This window comes from Gallinula chloropus (genome assembly GCF_964237585.1).
Source record: "Gallinula chloropus genome assembly, chromosome: Z".
Classification (NCBI taxonomy): domain Eukaryota; kingdom Metazoa; phylum Chordata; class Aves; order Gruiformes; family Rallidae; genus Gallinula; species Gallinula chloropus.
Window position 1 is genome coordinate 12,095,637 of NC_140089.1, and position 19,350 is coordinate 12,114,986.

Here is a 19,350-nt window from a genome sequence, read left to right on the forward strand (position 1 = left end):
AATATACTGGTTTCTAGTTTGTATTTATTAAATTCAAGCATTCCCCAGACACATTTAAATATGTTCAATTACCATTAGCTACTGGAACTAGGGAGTGAACTTGCCTGTCAACTATAAATTCACAGCCTAGTAAAGGAAAGAGCAAAGAACTCATTTTTGATTGTAAACACAGGGTAAGACTGAAAAAAACTTTCTTAGCCATTTTTGAAGGAAGTCATTTAGTCATTTTCACGTCTCACAAATGTTCAGACTTTCCAGATTCTTCTTTTTGTGGGGAAAACATGTTCCTCTGTAACAAAAAGTTAGAAGGACAGTTTCCTCCAAAGATTGAAATGGCAAATTTGAAGAGAATAAATATTAAATAAGGAATTAAATATATAATCTAATCATATTACTCTCACAAAAATAACTTCTACTAAGATATCACTTGGAGGACAATGCTTTTTTTTAATAGAAAAACAAATGTCTTTGATGATAAGAACCTAATAAAAAATAACTGATATCACATTTTCATAATCAAGTGCATCAACAAGTCTTGACATCACAGAAATTGGTGTGCAAAAAAGCATCAGTATAGTTTATCAATTATGAATATAACCTATTGAAACACAGTAAAGATCACAGTTTAGAAGTAGCTGCTAGTAAAGCTGTTTACATGAGGGTAAATGGATGAGAGGAGAGTCTTTTGTGATGAACAAACATGTGAGTCTTCTGAAAGAACCCCACATTGTTGTAGCTTTGCATGGTTTGGTTTCAGTGAAGAGGGGTGGGCAGTAGGGGTGGCTCCTGCAAGAAGCAGCCAGAAGCTCCCTGCAGGCACAACAGAGCAAACAACAGCCAGCACAAGGCCAGAGTCATTGCTGACCAAGGCTGAGCCCATCAGCGATGGTCACAGTGCCTCTGGGAACCACATTTAGGAGGGAAAAAACCCACAAGCAGCTGCATTTTTCCCCCAGAGAAGGGAGTGAGAAGATGTAAGAAACTGTGCAGGCACCAAGGCCAGAGAAGGTGGTTGAGGAGGTGCCCCCGCAGCCCCTGGGGAAACCCATAGTGGAGCAGGTGTCACCCCGCAGCCCATGGAAAAGGCTGAGACCCCACCTGCAGCCTGAGGAGAGGCCCCACGCTGGAGCAGTTAGAGACATACAGGAGATGCTGTGACTTTGGATGAAGCACCGAGCCACAGATCTACAACTTCATGGAGAGAGACAGGAGGAGACAGAGAGAGAGAGATCCAAGACAGGATTTGCTGGTGGGGGAGAAGGCCTGTGACTCCATGGAGAGCCAGGCTGGAGCAGTCTGGGCCTGAGAGACTGACAACATTCTGTGATTTATGACTGCACCCCACAGAAGTGACCCACACTGGGGCAGCTGGTGAAGAGCTGCAGCCCTGTGGGAAAGGACTCCTGTGGAAAAGGCTCGTAGAGGATTGTCTCCCATGGGTGGGACCCCACAGTGCAGCAGGGGAAGGGTGTGAGGAGCCTTTCCCTGCTGAGATTGCTGATGGCTTCTTCTCATCTGTCCAGCCTCAGCTAGGTCATCCCTGGACTATTTGTGCTTCTGATCAAACGTGTCAAAACATGAAGTGTTGCCAGGCTCCAGGTTCTAAGAATATGGAAATAACAACATTTTCAATCCACACAGGTGCCAGTGCCAGCCAGAGCACTACCTGTGCAAGAACGCCTGGAGCAGGTGGCACACCGTGACGTCAGCTGGAAGTGGGCTGTGATGTCACGTTGCTAGGTGCTTCTCTTGGGGTGTCGGCAGAGGATGGCCCAGTCTGACTCGTGCCAGGACTCCCACTGAGCGTGTCTGCGAGGTGTGGAGGCTCGAGCCAGACTTCCTAGGTGCTGAGCGGTGTTTCGGTGTCTGCCATCGACAGCTATTGGTGCCCGTCCCGGAGCTGTGCCCTGTGTTTCCCCGGCCCTGCCTGGCTGAGGCAGCTGGACACTGTGTGGTGTGCTTTCAGTAGCGGAGGTGAGCTGTGTGAGGAATCGTGGCTATTGGGTGGCCATGGGGTGGGCCGTGGGGCATGGAGAGCTGGGAGGGTGTCCTTCTGGAGCCAGGGGCCTGGACATGCTTCCTCCGCTCCTCTTGCCAGGACAGCCAGTGACTGTGGCCCCTCTCCCTTCTGCAGTGCAGTTCTCCCCAGCCCGTGGCAAGAAGCCAGTATGGCCACAGAGGAACAGTGGAGCTGCCCCATCTGCCAGGATGCTCCAGATGACGTGGCTTATGTGACACCCTGTCGCCACAAGTTCTGCCTGGGCTGCATCCTGCGCTGGGCAAAACAGAAATCATCGTGTGCCCTGTGCCGCCAGCATGTCAACACCATCCGCTTCTCCCTGCGGTCAGAGGACGATTTCTTGGAGATACATCTTAGACCGCCATCAGATCCACAGGACGACGATGACAACGTACAAGACCAGGGGAGAGCGGAACCAGCAGCCAGCACAGAGGTGTCTGGCTTCCCACCTGAGGCCTGGGCAGCCTTCTTCCAGCATTCTGAGGAGGCACTGGAGCCCCTGCTGCCCTGGCTGCAACACGGGCTGCTGTCTGCATCCGAGTGGTGGGAGGCACGTGTTATGCAGAGCATCGTCATCTCCACTCTGTGTGACCATGGGCTGGATGAGTTGGCGTTGGTCCGTTCACTCCAGCATGTCCTGCACGACCAGACAGAGACCTTTGTGCGCCAGCTCATCGAGGCTGCTGCTGAGCGGTGCGGGGAGCAGATGCTGCATTTCATGGAACAACTGGACTCCGAGGCAGCTGAGGGGCAGGAGTACAGCCCTGCAGCCAGCCCTGGGCCTGCCCTCTCCCCTGGGGGAACTTCCACCTCCTCCCCAGAGGAAACTCCTGCCTCCTCGCCAGAGGGGACTCCTGCGCCCTCCCCTCAGCCAACTCCTGCCCCCTCGCCAGGGATCACTCCTGCCCCCAACCCCAGCATGGAGGAGGAGCCCTTGGAGGAGCTGGTGCAGGAGGAGGAAGCTCCTTCCACTGCTGCCCAGGGCGGGGACTTATCACCCAGGAGGAGTCCCATGTCCTCACCCCGGCGCCCCCCTAAGAGGAGGGCCAGTGGCTCCCCAGACGACCATTCAGAGCCCAAGAGGCCACACCGCCGGCAAGATTAGGGAGCCCCCGGAGCCATCGAAGCCAGGCTTGGGCCAGCAGCTGGGGCACACACCAGTCCCCATGGGCACTGCGCAGCACCTACTCTTTTTCTCTGTCTTTTCCTTTACTAAATACTCTGTGCATTAGGATAGTTACTTGTTTGGAATTAGAGAGCCCTTGTAGTATAGTCCCATTTCTTTATCATTTCCTGTTTCACCTTCCCGATCCTCTATTTGTTGTTTTATTGCTTTGGTTTTTGTTCTTTGTCTACCTCATAACGAATAAAGCATTTACCACATTTACTTGGCTCTGAAAAGGACAATGTGTTCTCATTGACTGTCATGGCTTTGCCCTAGCTTAGAGCTGAGCACCACACAAATGCTTGTTCTTTAAGAGGGGAGAGGTGAGGGGGGTGTAAGTAAGGGAGGTGGCAAGGGAGGGAGAAGAAAAACCCAGGAAACCAAAACCTTGTGGGATGGGATAAGGAGAGTTTGCTGGGATAGCAGAAAGATAGACATAACAATAATAACAGGAATTTAGAGCAAAATGTATGAAACTGGTGGTGCACAAGGCAGTGTCTCAGCAAACTGCACAACTCACAGCTGTACTGAAACCAGATCATCCCCAAAAATGCTGCCTGCTCCTCTCCCCACCAGCCCCCCTTTTGTGCTGAGCATGACATCATTGGTATGGAATATCCCCTTTGGGCAGTTTGGGTCACCTGTCCTGGCTGTGTCCCCTCCCTTCCCACTAGCAGTGACCTATCAACAACAGAAAAGTCCTTGACTGCTTGGCAACAACTAGAACATCAGTGTGTGACCAGCACTGCTCTCAGCCTAACTCACTCCCAAACACAGCATTGCACCCACTGCTAGAAAGAAAGTAGCTCTATTCTAGCTGAAACCAGGACATTATCCACCCCTTATTCCATACCATTTACAGCATGACCAGATCCAACAATTCCCTCAGGTATGACCAGTTTCCTGTTTCACACACACACATATATATGTACATATATACACAGACACACACACACACATCCCGACAGAACTTACTCCCTTACTCTATGAACCGCCCCTCTAAGCGAAGGACTGTCTCCTGTGGGTGGGACCCCACACTGCAGCAGGTGAAGGATGTGTGGAATGAATGCCCCCTGGCCAAGAAGGAAATCAGCTTATGAGGAACTGACCAAAACCCCCATTTCCCCAGATCCTGCACCTCCCCATGCCATAATGGGGGGGAAGAAGGGAGCAAAATTATGACTAGAGTGAAGTCTGCTAAGTAGGGAGGGGTGGAGGGAAGGTGCTTTAGGATCTGGTGCACTTCTCATTACCGAACCCTGATGTCACTGGGTGTGCAGGGCAGTGTCAGAAATTAGAGGTTTTTCTTTCCTTTATTCTGTGTGGAGTCCGTTTTGCCTGTGACCCACAGCCAACTCCTGCCCCCTCACTGGGGATGACTCCTGCACCCATCCCCAGCGTGGCGGAGGAGCCCTTGGAGGGGCTGGGGCAGGTGGTGGCAGCTCCCTCCACTGCTGCCCAGGGCAGGGACTCCTCACCCTGGAGGACTCTCACTTCCTCACCCCAGCGCCTCCCAAAGAGGGGGACCAGTGGCTCCCCAGATGACAATTCAGAGCCCAAGAGGCCACACCACCTACAAGACTAGGGAGGTCCTGCAGCCATCTAAGCCGGGTGTGGGCATGCAGCTGGGGCATACACCAGTCTATCTTCACTTTGCAGCCTGTTTATTCTCTGCACTTTGCAGAGCTGTTACAAGTGATCATCAGATACTTTTGGTCATCTGGCTATGACTGTCCTTATTTTTTTAATCACACTATGTGTGAAAGGATTATTTTTTTTTCCGTAATGAAATGTAGTGGAATAAAATATAACTATAGTCAGCGAAGCAGGATCCTGAGGTGACTGAGAGATACTACCTAATTGGATAGGGTGAGATGAGAGACCGAAAAAGTCTCCCACCCATTACTGGTACACACTTCCAACTGGTGATGGTGAACCAACTGATGGAAATCCAGAATAAGGATAGCTCTGCAAAATGTCATCTCCAATTAATGGCTTAAGAACCAGTAGTAGTTTTATCTAGAGAGAGAAGAGTGAGAGATACAGGTCTACCAGTATGCAGAAGGTAGCTTCTTGGGAGAAAGTATTAAACTGCATTCAACAGGATCCTTTACTGGAAAAGAAATGAGGAACCAAAACTAGAGTAAGGAAGGTCTAGGAAAGAAATTAGGGAGACATGCAAAGTGTAATTACTTAGAGAGTCTGTGGGATTACTGTTTCTGGAGAAAAGTGAGGAGTTTCCTTGGATGGTGTCTGAAAATATCCTCCAGACTTCTTTTTCACAGTTGTAATTTATGAAAGAGCTCTCTCTTTTTCCAGAATAAAAATCGCAGCTTGTTCCAAGAGCCCTCCGTAAGGGCAAATAATGAGTAGCCTCGGGGTTTTGCTGCAAAATATTGATAGTTCTGCTTATCAACGAAAAGTGACATGAAATGTCTGTCCCACCTTACAATTTCATTGAAGGCCCAAGAGTTAGAAAAGAAACAGACAAGCCTACAGATCTTGCGTACTGTAGCACTTGCCACCTCATTTGTCTCTGCAAAATAGCTCACTTGGAGAAGATGCACCTCTGTATTTCACACACTAAGGCACAAATGGCCAGATGAGTAGACCAAAGGCTTAATGCAGTAGAAGAAACCCAGTCTATAAATCTACTAGGAGACCCAGGTTATACATGCATGAACCAAACACAAAGACCTCAACCCATCTGAATAAAAAGCATTCCCATCTAACTCCACTGAGAAGAGCTGGTGAAGAGCTAGTAGTGTGAGCTCACTATTCTTCTATTACACCAACCTACTGGGAGCCCACAAGTGGAGGACTCTGTGGAGATGTCACTGGAGATTATATAAACTGCTTCTCAGGAGAGATCATTAGCTGGAGTATGCTGCCAAACAGGTCAGCTACCTGACTTTAGGATCTTGTTCTTCCTCACTTTCCATACACATGGAAATATATCCAGGCACAGAGAAAGTAAGGAGCAGCTGACAATGCTGGACACATATTGAATGTCTGCATTATACTTCTAGCAAAAGGAGCAGAACATCATCTCCAGGGAGAGCCTAACAGAGGAACACTATTGTTTCCTCATTCTCTAAGCTCTGGAGCACCTTAGGTATCTGAACAGGATGCTCAAAGAGGTTGTTGGGAGTCTCCTCCTTTGATGTAGCTAGAGTGAAGCATACAAGGTTACAGGTCCAGTCAGCCTGCTCCTTGCCTTCCTTAGCTGGCACAGAAAAAGTGAAATCTCTAGCTACACTTTGACACGGTTTCTCACAGCATTCTGACTGAGAAACTGGCTGCCACTGGCCTTGACAGGTGGACCCTCAGCTGGGTTAAAAACTGGCTGGATAGATGGGCCCAAAGGGTGGTGGTGAATGAAACCAAATCCAGTTGGAGCCCGGTCACTAGGGGTGTCCCCCAGGGCTCAGTCCTGGGTCCAGTCTTGTTCAACATCCTTATCAATGACCTGGATGAAGGGATTGAATGCTCCCTCAGGAAGTTTGCAGATGACACTAAGCTGGGAGGAAGTGTTGATCTGCCTGAGGGTAGGGAGGCTCTTCAGAGGGATCTGAACAGACTGGACCCATGGGCTGAGACCAATGGGATGAAGTTTAACAAGGCCAAGTGTAGAGTGCTGCACATGGGACATAACAACCCCATGCAGCGCTAAAGGCTTGGGGGGGGGACTGGCTGGAGAGCTGTCAGGCAGAAAAGGACCTGGGGGTGTTGGTTGACTGCAGGCTGAATATGAGGCAGCAGTGTGCCCGGGCAGCCATGGAGGCCAATGGCATCCTGGCTTGTATCAAAACCAGTGTGGCCAGTAGGTCTAGGGAGGTAATTGTGCCCCTGTACTCAGCATTGGTGAGGCCACACCTCAAGTACTGTGTGCAGTTCTGGGCTCCTCACCATAAGAAGGACATTGAGGTCCTTGAGTGAGTGCAGAGAAGGGCAACCAGGCTGGTGAAGGGGCTGGAGGGCAAATCCTATGAGGAGCGGCTGAGGGAGCTGGGGGTGTTTAGCCTGGAGAAGAGGAGGCTGGGGGGAGACCTTATCACCACCTACAGCTACCTGAAGGGAGGTTGTAGAGAGGTGGGTGATGGTCTCTTCAGCCAGGTGACAGGAGATAGGACAAGGGGCAATGGCATGAAGCTGTGCCAGGGCAGGGACAGATTGGATATTAGAAAAAAATTTTTTACTGAAAGAGTTGTCAGGGCCAGGAACAGGCTGCCCAGGGAGGGGGTTGCGTCACCATCCCTGGATGTGTTCAAAAAAGGGGTAGATGAGATACTTAGGGATATGGTTCAGCTTAGGATGGGAATGGCGGGACTTGATGATCTTTAAAGGTCTTTTCCAACCTTGTGATTCTGTGACATGCATGAGTCATCGTCTCAGACATCAACTAGGTTATTTGCTTTGTTCAGTTCAGAAATGATGAGTAGCGTGTTCATTTGTGCCTGTCATCATATGCCCAAGACATGTGTCACGCTATAAAAACTGTAGTTTTAAGTAGCTGTCTCCTGTGTGCTGTGATCAGACCCATTCCTTAGTGCAAATATGCCTTTCTTCTTTTTATCTCACCAATTAGAGACATAGTAAACCTGGCAGTTCAAAACAAGGTTACACAAAACCATCATGATGACGTTTCACTAAACAGTGCATTTTGTTGCTTACAGCACCGGATAGAAGAAATTCCTTCATAACCTCTTATATCAGGAAATCAGTTCAGCAAAAGCTATTTTCACGTGACAGTTCCAAAGGAGGAGATCAGAAACTGAACCCTAAATGCAAAAGTCCAACAATAGTAAAAAGACAGATTCATGTGGAGATGAGCCAAGTTTTGCCTGTATTTTTGTTGTTGAAAATGCCCTTGAGTAGTAAAAAGTAATATTTTTAATTAGACCAAATGACTGTAAAGACAGAGATATAAATAAATAAACACAAGAGATTTCACTTTTCCTGTGCCAGCTAAGGAAGGCAAGGAGCAGGCTGACTGGACCTGTAACCCTGTATGCTTTACTCTAGCTATCAGCCGTGAATCTTGTGAAAGATAATTTTCTTTCTGCAAGCTTTGCCTCTAAAAGTTGTTGTAGCCTTCTTATATCATCTCCTCCTTAACAAAGCAGCAAAGCCAAAATCTCAGTGGATTAAATGCTCTATTTTGTCTCCACATCAATATTTCATAAGGGATTTACATACAGTTAGCATGTTCCACTCCTCCTGCTCCTCATGCATGGATAGACAACAGGAGCAACTCTGTACTCAAACCCACCGTGTGCACCAAGTAACACTACGGTTAGCCAGTCCTTGCAAGCCCACACTGCTATTATTCCTCACTTGTTTCCCATTATCCTTGGCCTTCCCACTCTCCCCACCTACACAGAGTTAAAAATGCAACACTTCTAAATATACCTTTGGGATCTGTGGGTTTCCCAGCAGCAGATTTTGAGCAGTTGGCATTTGACGTCACCAGCCCTGAAAGAGCTGTCTCTTCCACAGCACTTTTCTCTATAAATCCCAAAGTCCTCAAAGAGACATGTCTCTCTCCGACTTTTGGATGGGGAAAATGTACCAATGGAAGGAGGAATCAGGAGCTGAGGCACTGACAAAGTTGTTGGCAAAACGCAGCTCTCCCAGCTCCCGCCCCTGCACTCTCTGCTGCACCCTGGCTCTTCACGGGCACAGTGATGGTGGTTTCTCCTTCCTGAGGTGGAGCCTTGCTGGAATAATTGGTGTACTAATTAAGAACTGCCCTAAACACCAGCCTGACTTGCAAGAAGTGGAAACCATCCTTTCTTCAAAACAGCAGTTTGAGTAAAGATTAGATGAGATCAGGAGCAATCTCCCGCTTCCTGCCTGTGGGAAACAGAAAACCCTTCAGGACACAACCGTATTTTTCTTCTTTTTTCCATCTCTAGCAGCATGCAGAGCAAGGGGACTCTTCTCTGGGGTTTGAGAGTCAGGCACAGAGAGTTCTTGTTCTTTTTGATCATACCCAGCAAATAAAACTTTTGCCATGCTGGAGCAGGTGGAGACACATGAAGGATCCCATAGGAAGCCTACACTGGAGCAAACTCCTGGCAGGGCCTGCAGCCCATGGAGAGAGGGGCCCATGCCAGAGCAGGTTTGCTGAGGTTACTTGTGACTCCATGGAGGGCCTGGACACAGCACTCTGGTCCTGAAGGTCTGCTCTCCTTAGAAGCCACACTGGGCGAGTTGGTGAAGAACTGAAGCCCCATGGGAAGGACTCACATTGGAGACGTTCATAGAGGTCTGTTTCTCATGAGTGGGACCCCACGCTGGAGCAGGTGCAGTGTGAGGAGTCCCCCGCCCTTCCCCACCAAGGAGGAAGGAGCAGATGAGACAACATGTCATGAACTGACCCCAACCCCCATTCCCTGTCCCAGTGAGCCCAGGAAGTAGGGAGGGGTGGGGGAGGGATTTTATGATTTGGTTTTATTTCTCATTATCCTACTCAGTTTGCATTTGGTAATAAATTACATTAATTATATTCCACATATTGCCTGTGATGTTAATTGCTGAATGAGCCCTCTCTGTCCTTACCTCAACCCACATGTCTTTTGTTATATTTTCTCTCCCCTGTCCACTTAAGGAGGGGAGCAATAAAGTGGCTTTGGTGGAGATCTGATTTCCAGACAGGGTTAAACCACTACACCCTCATTCGGTAATTTTATTACAGGTTGTCTTTAAAGCAACAATCACACAACTTTTTCCAACACTAACAGGAACATGTGAAAAACCTGAGTGAGCACACAAGCAAAATTCCATTTCTTCCCTTTCTGCAGGCTTTACAGCTCTCAAGACAACGTATTTCACTCCAGATTTGTTTTGTTTCCTTGTCATCATCCCTCCAATGGGAAGTTGATCCTTGAACCCTGGGCTGCATTTGACAGTGATATAGCCATCTTCTTAACACTACTGCAATTAAAGGAATGCTAATTTATGCCATGAGTCCATATGTTCACACCAAGGATTAGATTCGTTATTTAATCCAGAAAAATGCATCTGAGATTTTTTTTTTCAACACTATGCAAAGGTCCCTGATTAGCTTTCAATACTGTGAGCCAGATATTTTGTTCTGTTTTTTGTACTAATGTTTAATCTCAGCAGGATCTCTGTTCTACGAAAGCTTTGAAAGGCATACAAATTAATTATATGTATCAAAGAAACCATCACAATTTCCACATCTAATTAGCACAATGTGGTAACATTCACAGTGATATGCTGTTCACCATAATCTTCTTAGCAAGAGCTTATTTTCTACTTTCAAAGTCACGTTAAGGAAGACAGCCAATCTCATGTTCTACACATCAAGCCATAAGCATTCATCAGGGTGTCAGCAGAGAGTAACACTTCTAGCCTGTCAATATTTAATCTGCAGTCAAATTAAATCATAGACCATTAGGCCCAGTTCATTAAGAGTTCAGTGCACATGTGGAACTGGATGTCATGAAGCTTCTAAATGAAGCATATGCAGTCTTCTGCTCCTTCACCATGGAAATACCACATATGCACACTACATATGCACAGCACCACTACACCCTCTTGTTCTTAAGTACACGCTGCATCAGCGCTGTTACTGCTGAGAAATCACCACATTGCCTTTGTGGATGGGCAGCCTGGACCCCTCTGCTGATGTCAGAGTTCAGCACAGGACCAAAGGGCTGGCATGAGCTTTCAGCAGTGGGATAATATTTGTGTAAAATGATAGTAAGAAACATGCCAGCTATGCAGGGAGCTCCGCCCCTTGCTCCTGTCCCCTCTCCATATTTTCTCAAATTTAACAAACTGGGCTTGGAGGAAGCTCATTCCTCCAGGTCTTTCTGAGAGCAGCAATTAAAAAGAAAACCCACCCTTAGATTGATGATCAGCAGCCACGCCTTCACCTCTCTTTGTGCAGCTCAAATGTGAGACAAACCTCGGGCCTGAAGGCGTCTGCCTTGTGCCAGACTATGCTAAAGCAAAGTGAAGGGAGTGGGGTTGAGCTGAGATCTGGAGTCAAACCTTCAGACAATGTGGTCCTGCAGCAACAGCCTGAAACACTGTTTACAGCATAGCTTGAGACTTCTGTAATAACACCGTGTAAATGGCACCTGCTCTTAGCTGGTGATGTGTCTGACAACAGGCAGCTCTGACTCAACATGGGTGAAGACAAGGCCATCAGTGGCAGTTTAAAAGCCAGTTGACTGGAGATTAGCAAATGTGATGCCCATCCACAGGAAGGGCCAGAAGGAGGACCTGAGGAACTGTAGGCCTGTCATTCTGACCTTGGTGCCTGGGAAGATTACAGAGCAAAGCATCCTGAGTGTCATCATGAGGCACATGCTGGAAAAACAAGTGATCAGGCCCACTCAGCACAGGTTCATGAAAAACAAGTCCTGCTTGATCAACCTGGTCACCTTCTATGACAAGATGACACACTTAGTGGATGAAGGAAAAGCTGTGGATGTTCTCTATCTGGATTTTAGCAAAGTTTTTGCACTGTTCCCCACAGCATTCTCCTAGAGAAACTGCCTGCTCTAGGCTGGGCTGAGTAAAAAACTGTCTGAGTGGCAGGGCCCAGAGAGTGGTGGTGAATGGTGTTAAATCCAGTTGGCAGCCAGTCACCTGTGGTGTTTCTCACTGTTGGTCTGCTTGAAGGTAGGAAGGCCCTACTGAGGAATCTGGACAGGCTGGATCAATAGGCCAAAACCAATGGCATGAGGTTTAACAAAGCCAAGTGTCAGATCTTGCACTGGGGTCATAATAACCCCAAGCAGTGCTTCAAGCTTGGGGAAGAGTGGTTGGTTGACAGCTGGCTGAACATGAGCCAGCAGTGTGCCCAGGTGGCCAAGAAGGTCAACAGCATCCTGGCCTGTATTAAGAAGAGTGTGGTGAGCATGACTAGAGAAGCAACTGTCCCCTTCCACTCAGCACTGGTGAGGCCTCACCTTAAGTACTGTGTACAGTTTCGGGCCCCTCACTACAGAAAAGACAATGAGGTGCTAGAGCATGTCCAGAGAAGGGCGACAAGGCTGGTGTGGTGACTGGAGAATAAATGTTATGAGGAAGGGCTGAGGGAACTGGGGTTGTTCAGTCTGGAGAAAAGGATGTTGAGGAGAAACCTAATTGTCTCTACAACTACTGAGAGGAAGTTGTGGAGAAGCAAGTGCTGACCTTTCCTCCCTAGTGACAAGTGATAGGAAGGAAATGGCATCAAGTTATGCCAGGGGAGGTTTAGGTTGGATATTACCAAAAACTTCTTCCCAGAAAGGGTTGTTAGGCATTGGAATGGGCTACCCAGGGAGGTGGTGGAGTCTCCATCCCTGGAGGTATTTAAAAGGCAGGTAAATGTGGTGCTGAGGGACAGGGTTTAGTAGCGGATGGCAGGTTAGTGTGATGTTTGGACTTGATGATCTACAGAATCCCTTACAACCTCCCTTCCAACCAACACAATTCTATGATTCTATGATTCACCCTTTCAACCCAAAGCGTTCTATGATTCTAATATAATTCTCCTTTAAGAGACAGGAGATTTAAGGGGAAGTCTGAAGCAAATAGTTTAACTAGGTCTAACAACAGGACAAAGATACCTTTGTAGTCTTGCTACAGGACTCCCCTTTAACTCTATTGTAAGTAATGACTAAAATACTAAGAATTACATTCACAGACACTTTTCCCAGCCTGCAGCCAAGCAAAGGCGCTTGTTTTCTCCATAATTCTTTGCAGATAAGCAAAAACATTTCTGCTTTTATAAAAAACACAAAGCTCAGGGCAGAAAGTAACTCTGTATGACTTCTCTAACCTAATGTATTATTGCGAAAGTACTTCTTGGGAAGTGAACATGATTCAGGGTGAACAATGATCCAGCAGAAAGAGCAAGGCATGGGGACTTTAGATCCAATAGTTTAAAACATGAGCCTGTACTGCTTTGAAATTTTTATAAAATTACACAATAATTTTATGACTTAAAAGGCCTTAAAAAAACCGAGCACAATTGTACAGAGTGAACTTCACACAGGCCTTTCTTTAAGGTGAGTCATTAATACCTGTACTAAATCAGGTTGAATACTGAGATAACACCTGTGTTATCTTAGGGGATACACACAGGTTTTCTGTGCTTGTTCATGTGGTTTTAAGCAAAGTGCACCCAGACCAACATGGACATCAAACCAACATAATTCTGCTCATTCCATGCCTGCTCTGCAGCAGAGACTATCTTCAGCCTGTGGAGAGACCGACCCATGCTGAAACAGGTTTGCTGGGGGTTTTCTAACTCTGTGGGTCCCTGAAAAGAGGGACCTGTGACACATAACCCACACGTGTGGCTTTTGGGGGCTGGACTGGAAGCTGCTGAGTACAGACCAATGCCAGATACAGCTGTGGTGTTTGAACAGCTCTCCGACTTCAGTGTAAAAGAAGCTCTCCCCTGAGAAGCAAGTATATTCCACAGCTTCTCTTGTTGTACAGATGGACAGGAGGAATGGAGATACAGGTTGAAAAACTAGGAATCAGTCCCTACTAGTCATTTATTTTTTCTTAAAGGTCTGAATTAAAGAAGTAAAAGGCTTGTTTTTGAATTGAAGAAACAGAGGAATTTGGTAAAATTGACAAGTCATAGGTCCTAGAATGCTGCCTTTCTTAAACAGCATGTTTGTGACAAGTATGAGAAAACAATGAGAAAAAGCAGTGTTACACTTCTAAAGCATTTTCAGGTGTAGAAATGTGTCTATTTGCTACACTGTTATACAAGTTGTTTTAAACGTAACGTTGATACTGTCATGCTGTACCTGATGACACTTTTGCTTTGCATTCTGTCAAGGTTTGCCATAATTCCTGTTTATAATAAACAGTGCTGTCATTGTGTCTGAAAAAATGGCACAGAAGTAGATTAATTAAAGGGGATTTTTTAAAGAAAAAAACAAATCCACAATAACAAAACAAAACAACAAAACCCAGTAAATCTCTCCAGATTTTGTGGGCTGGAAATACTTGTGCTTCATCATAATTTCTACTACAATTTTTTTAATTACTTATAACACAATTCTCAACAGCACATTGTAATCAGGATATGCTGAGGAGCAGCTCTCATATAAAGATCTTTACTGTTATCAGAGACAGAATAGGGAAAAAAGTAGCAAAGAAAAAGAGTAATTTGCTGAAACTTGATTCCTCAGCTTCTGTTTTTTCCCCATTATTTTTCTGTGGGACAGTTAGGAGATGGCAGATGTCTAGGTATGTCAAACTAGAGCTAACCTATGGTTAGACTGCATTTCTTGCAAAACTTTTGTAACAAAGAAAAGCAGATCAGGTTCTTCATGAAATACCAAAATGTTTCCAAATGTTTTTCCTCCTCAGATGTCCTGCAGTGCTGGAAATATAGATCTGCTTTTATTGAGAGATGCAATACTCTTAAGCGTAATTCTTTACTCAATTATATTCACTTTAAAACATCCCCTTAAGTTCTCCTGCCAGCAATAAGCAGTGGCACCCCTTCCCCTTATAGTAGTTACCTCTGTGTTTCAGGTCTAGCCTGAGGTGTTCAAAAGCCACTCTCACCCCAGAGCAGTTCCCTGAATTTAATATGCTATATGTCACCAGCAGATACCACTTCACTTGCTCTTGTCTTCTTTTATCACCTACTCTGCAAAATGCACAGCTGCTGCCCTCTCCAGCAAGCAGATGCAAGAGTAGAATAGGGCTATTCTGCAGTGACCCTAATTACTCAAAAGGGGCTGAACCTGGCTCCAGATTAGTCAGAGCTGGCAAAGTGCCTTGTTGAAGTGTCGTGGTTTTACCCTAGCTGAGAGCCCAGCACTACGCAGCCACTTGTTCTTTAAAAGGGGGGTGGGGGGGAACTGGGGGAGGGGGAGAGGGAAGCAAAAAGGGAAAAAAAGACCCAAGGATCCAGGAACCAGCTCAGACCTTCCTGAAAACCAAAACCTAATGTCCTGGAGCTGCCTGCTCCTCCCCGGTGCCAGCCTCCCTTTTATGCTGAGCATGATGTAATTGGCATGGAATACCCCCTTTGGCCAGTTCGGTCACCTCTCCTGTCTGTGTCCCCTCCCTTCTCCTTAGCGGGGAAATAAGAACAACTGAAAACTCCCTGACTGCTTGGCAACAAGTAGAAACATCAGTGTGTGACCAGCAGGGCTCTCAGCCTAACTTACTCCCAAACACAGCATTCTACTCACTGCTAGAAAAGAAATTAACTCTATCCTAGCTGAAACCAGGACATGAAGGAATTAACTTTCTCTGATGGCTGAACATGTAGTGGCTAGGTCTATGCACTCTTCATTTCTTTGAACCTCATTAGCACAAATTCAGGATTATTAAAGTTTTTAAGCTTACATTTAGTGCAGAATTTCCTTTACTGGATGGTGAGCCTTAATGAATTATCCAGTAGCACTAACATTGATATGGACTTGACTGGGCTGGTTGGTAGCAGAAGCTACTGTGCATTCATTTTTAATGCCTCTGAGCTTCTTATTCAATTCTTGTTTGGGGATGTTGGTTTTTCTCCCTGTTAGCAGCTGGTACCTAATAATGTCTCTGGAGTTTGTCCCAGGCACACCACAGAACTTTATAAAAGGCCTGCTGGAGCGTTCAGATCACCTCTTTAGTGACCTTCTGCTTCCCTCTAGTTATATAGCTCACTGCCGATGTCTATTCCTTTTTGGAATTGGGAGAGGGATGCAGGAAAAGAACAGTAATTAGCTGTGAGCCAGAGGGCATAAAAGTTGACAGTGACATTGTTCAAAACAGATACACTGCTCCTATTACAGCTAAAATGGTCATTTCTTTTAACACACCTGAAGTTCAGAACTTTCATAAGAGGAGTAGATAACATAAAGCCAAGAAATTAAAACCCACGTCGCAGTGTACAGGCAATGAGAGGGAAGAATGAAAGTTGCTGAAAAGAGCTTAACTTACTGCCTAACTTGGGACTGGCTGAATATAAACCCCGTGGAAGGTAACTATCAGTGTTCCTTGTCATTTATGTTTTGCCACATTTTCTGAAGATACAAGCCTTCCATAAATGAAATTTATGTGTGGATCTCAGAAGAGCTGTGGAGTGCCTGTTGCATACAGTGTGCAAGGTGTTGAAGGTGATCACCCCAAATCTTTCGTCATCACAGGGTGATTTACAAGATGTTTATCAAAGAAGACATTTCACAGGAGAATATCTAGAGTGATGTGATGGTTTCACACTGGCTGGAGGCCATCAACGTTGCTCCATCACTGTCCTTTTCAGCTGGGCAGGGAAAACAAGTACATATTGAGAGACTTAGAAGTCAAGATAAGGGCAAGGGGAGATCATTCAACAATTAGTGTCATGAGCAAAACAGACTCAGCATGGTATTAAAAAGCCCATCTAGTTTATTACACAGAAAATGAAAACAGAGTAGGATATGGAGGTTGGTGGCCCTGCCTGTGGCAGGGGGGTTGGAGCTCTATGATCCTTGGGGTCCCTTCCAACCAATGCCATTCTATGATTCTATGATAATGAGAAATAAAACCAAATCTTAAAAGAATTTCCCCACCCCTCCCTTCTTCATGGGCTCAACTTTATTCATGGTTTCTTTCCCCTCAAGTTGTCACAGGGGTAGAGGAGGTGAGAGAGTTGTTAATCAACCAAACAAATGCAGAAAGTGACACCTGGACTAGAAAGTGAGAGTTCTTGAAGGAAGTTAAACTCTTTCAGCTGAGGGGAAAAGACTGATCATTTCATGAACAGGAAAGAGAGACCTAGTCTGTGTCAATTCTGCAAGTCTTCAGAAGGCCATGTGTTCTGTACAAGCCAGAATGCAACACATGAAGCAGTTTTTCCATAGTGAGTAAACAGAGATTCTCCAGCAAACTAGGTGTTAGGAAAAATGATGAGTCAGGTTGCTGGCAGGGGAGGGACAGCACTTCTGTTTTATTTTAACCAGAAGTAATTTAAAATTGCTTCTTCTTCCATTCCGTCAGCTAAGCCTCCGTAGCTGTTTTCTATACTGAATGTTATGAGTACTTGTCCCTAACCTATCACTGATGTCCAAGGAAGGAATAATTAAGGGAGTGGAGGAGGATGATTTTTAGACACAGACAAGAGAATAGACTCTCCTAGAAATCTGCAGGCCCCAGATTTGCCTCCTCTGACCCTGCTGCTCATATCCAGGCTGCAAAGAAGATGCTGCAACTCCTGCCATCGCTGATGCAGTGGCAGCTGTGAAGGCCAGTGTTGCACATGCAGCAGCGTCCATCTCTGCCAGTCAGCACTTTTTAAGCATGGCTAAACTCTATACCTGAACTGCTCTCTGATTTTCCTTCTTTTCCCATAGAGCCTGAGACTGGATAAACTATTTCCCAGCAATTTATATATTAGTCTTCCATCCACCCTCTCTTCAGCTAATTGCTACCTTAGTAGGCTGGCCACTAAGTTCATAAGGTCAGCAAGTTACTTAGCCAGCCTTGGCTGGAGACAAGAGAGGAAAAGGGATACCCTCAGTCCAGAATTCATTAGTACATATTTATTCTCATTTAGAAACCTCCTTATTGCTCATATTCTGATACATGCCAACACAGAAATTAAAACTCCAAGGTTGGATTTTGAGTAGTAGTGAGGTAGAGAAGTTAGTGGTGTGTTCCTGTCAGGAAGGCACAAAACAGTGAAAGAAGAGTACATGGACAGGGTGGATGGTGCTGTGGTTACACATTCCTGTTCCATGTTTGACTTGGAAACCCATTTCTACAGCTTCCATTTACTTCTCTTCAGTGTTCATGAGAATGTGCTGAGCTAGATTAGAGAAATAATCAGGAAAAAAAGTATTACTTTAGCAGTTCTTCACTTTCTGCTGCAATACTGCAGTCTGAAGTTTGCATCCTGCAGGATGCTGTAGTTCACCAGTCTATTATTAAAGCTGTCTATAGGTTAGAACTGATTGGGAGTTTTTAGAACCATTTTTGATGAAAAATGCTTATTCATATAAAACAATTCTCATTACAAGAAGGGAGTGGTTTGCATTCAGAAGGGGTTTAACCTCAACCTCAACCTAATCCACAGTGGAGATTGCACAAAACACCACTGTACCTCCACCCTGTCACAAACCAGCCCAATGCCAGTCCCCTATCTCTAAATGCTGCTGAGTTGTTTGATTATGAGAAGGGAAAGGACTAACAACTTAGTCCTTCCTGTCCTGATAGGATATTTTGTTTGATGAGGAAAACCTCAAATCTGGTCTATTCTGAAAGAGCTTTGACTTTCCTCTTTAGTGTTTGGGATATGGGAAAGCAAGGCCATGATATTTTTCTAGACCTAATGGTATTTTTATTATAAAAATACTGATTTTTAAATGGAAGAAATTAAAGATCACATGTTTATTCTCATGCAGGATGGCAACTTTTGTTACTTAGTTCCATGGGAAAATGTTGTAATTTCCCCTGATCTGAGAGTTTGAGCACCAGGTATAAACCTTGCAGTACAAGCAAGGCTTTTTTTTCCCCTTCTGTCTTTGCTAATAATTCTCCTGTTCACATTTATATTGGAGATGATTTCAGCAGATTCTTAATTTGGAATCCCATTTCACATTGGCTATGCTTTGTCTCTTCATTGTACCTTCCCCACCTATCTCCCAATGCAGATAATTTTCTGAGATGTCTTGATCTGTATATTAACACATCCCTGTGAAATATAAGCCAGTGACAAACCAAGTCTGATCTTGAGGACTTCTATATTTGCATTCATGGGAACTTTTTTTTCTCCTGATTCCCCTTATTAAAGAGATCAGCAAATTTTTATTGACAACCTTACTTTAGAGTAGAGAAAACATGGTGAAAATGTTCTTTGTGTCAGGATCACAGGGATGAAGGAAACTGGTCCCTGTCACTATCTTTATTGCCAATGAGTTATTATGTCATGTTTCTCTGCGCTGCCTCTGGTTTTGCAGGGCAGCTCAATGAATAGCGAAGTGGAAGTTCCTGAGTTTAGAAGTACATCCAGTCTTTTTCTTAAATGCCTTAGCTGCCTAAGGTAGCTAAGAAACCCTTTACATTTCAATGCCTGACAAAAATAATCATGCACGATAGATGCAAAGAGGAAGGCTATGAACTGGTGCATTTCTGGTTTGTGTGCTTACAGCCATGTGCACCATACAGTGATACTGCATGTAGAATAATGATACGG